Below are 2,451 nucleotides of genomic sequence, written 5' to 3' on the forward strand. Positions count from 1 at the left end.
AATAACATCGTTGAATTTTGACTGTATGTATTTGCTTAAGCAGAGCAGCCCATCTTCGCCAGAACTCCTGGTGCTCTACCTGAATCTCTTCATCCCATTGCGTCCCAACACGCCAAACATCTTGCAGCAAAATCTTGCCATGAACTAGGATGAAGCTTAATATGCCGAGAGGGTCAAAAAAACTCATTAGACAACGCAAGAGCTGTCGCTTCGTTGGGTAACATTCGTTTTCTATTATCTGCTGAACATCTTCTTTAAGTTGCGTAGAAAACCCCAGCTGGTCTTCGTTCGTAAGCCACAGCATACCAAGAACTCGTTCGTATTGAGTGCTTTTGTCCAGAAACAAGTGTTTGTTGATAGCCTTGCTGCTTTCGCCCAAGCTATGGACTACTGCAGAGCTATTAGATTGCCAGTGCCGCAACATAAAACCACCCCTTTCGTGTATTTCCTTAACTTGTTGAGAAACTTCAGTTGCTTCTTCTACGGTTTCAAAACTTGCTAAATAATCATCCACGTAGTGGTTGTCGGTTATTTCTGCAACAGCTTTTGGGTACACGTCGGAGAATTCAGCTGCATTTTGGTTCTTGACATATTGGGCCGACGCTGGCGAACACGTTGACCCAAACGTTGCTACGTCCATTAGAAAAATATCCGGCTCGTTCGATGGATCAGTGCGCCACAGAAAACGCTGGGAATGACGATCTGCTTCCCGAATTCGTATTTGGTGGAACATTTCCTTTATATCAGCTGAGACAGCTATGGCGTACTGTCGAAAACGTACCAAGACAGCAGATAAGGACGTCAATTGATCCGGGCCCTTGAGAAGTAGTGAATTGAGGGATACGCCATCAACCGTAGCAGCTGCATCCCATATAAGACGAATTTTTTCCGGTTTTTTCGAAATCACCACAGCTCCTAATGGTAGATACCAAATTCATTTCATATTGGCAGCTGATAATTCCTCCTCACTGGCCCGATGCGCATATCCCTTTTCTTGATATTCATCTATTTGTCGGACCAGATTCTCCTTTAGGCGAGGATTCCTGTCCATTCGACGCTCTAGGCATTCGAGTCTGCGCAGGGCCATAGCGTAGCTGTCTGGCAACTCGACGTCGTCAAATCTCCACAGCAAAGCAGTCTCGTATCTATTCCCGACTCGCATGGTGGACTGTTGCAATATATGTTGTGCTCTGCGATCATCTGCTGATAGTAGTCCATTCACCGGTTTGGTTCCAACATCCTCCAACGAAAAGTAGTCCTTTACTAAATCATGCAGGTTACGGTCACTAGTACATCCACAGACGTGAAGGTTCAAGGAATTCGCGGGTAGGCTGCTTCTTCCTCCATACACGCTCCAGCCAAGGCGAGTTTTCACCGCTATTGGCTCGTTGATTTTCCCCTCCTTCACACTCAATGGAACGGTGAGATGCAAATTATTGACTCCAATCAGCAAGCGGGGGACGGCGTTTTCATATTCAGCAACCGGCAGACCTTGAAGGTGATGGAACTTGCCTGCCAAGTCCTTGATTCGTAGAGTTTGTCCCGGCAAGGCGAGCTTCTTGACGGTGCGAATATCATCCAGCTTCAGGCGCCGTCGGTCGTCAACACCTGCCACCGTTAATTGTAACTGTTGCGAGTTCATCTCCATACGAGAGACATTGCCCGTCCAGGTCAAGCAGAGGGGCCTCGTTTTGCCACTAACTCCCAGTTCATCAATTAGTCCCTCGTCCATCAGCGTTAGATGTGATCCATCATCAAGGAAGGCGTAAGTTTTCACGTTCTTTTGAGGCCCGTATAGTGTTACAGGCATAATACGAAACAAAAGGGCTTGATTCGGCATTCCGTGCGTGTGGATTCCAGCAGACTCAGCATCTGCTCCTCGTGAGGGTTGATTGCTTCGGTCAGAGTGGAGTAGCGGATGGTGACGGAACGTACATCCGTTAATTCCACATTGATTAGCATATCGACAGCTTCTTCTACCGTGTGCGTATAGACAGCTTCTACAGAGTTCATGGGTCTGTGCGATTTTCCAACGTTCATCGACAGTGAGGTTTTTGAAAGAATCGCAATCACGTACTCGATGCCCTCGGCCATTACATGCATAACACAGTTTTTCGTCACTTTCTGAGAAGTGTGCTTTGATTGAACCTTTGAACTTCATTTTCGCCTTTTCCGACGAGCCGCCTCTATTCATTCCGCCGGTATACAGGGTCACCTTACTAGCTGAGATCACAACGCTGTTCATAAAATCTCCAAAAGTTTTGAGATTTACTAACGGATATCTCTGCATGAAACTAGCCCATTCCATTTTCACATGAGCGGGCAACTTATCCACCAATTCCATTAGTAAATGAGGGTTTGTTAAATGAGCCTGTTGGCCTGCTGCTTCAAGGTGATCACACAAACTCTGAACGGCCATTCCAAACTCGATGAGTGTTTCCAGTTTTTCTG

The sequence above is a fragment of the Aedes aegypti genome, chromosome 1 (assembly GCF_002204515.2).
Source record: "Aedes aegypti strain LVP_AGWG chromosome 1, AaegL5.0 Primary Assembly, whole genome shotgun sequence".
NCBI lineage: Eukaryota > Metazoa > Arthropoda > Insecta > Diptera > Culicidae > Aedes > Aedes aegypti.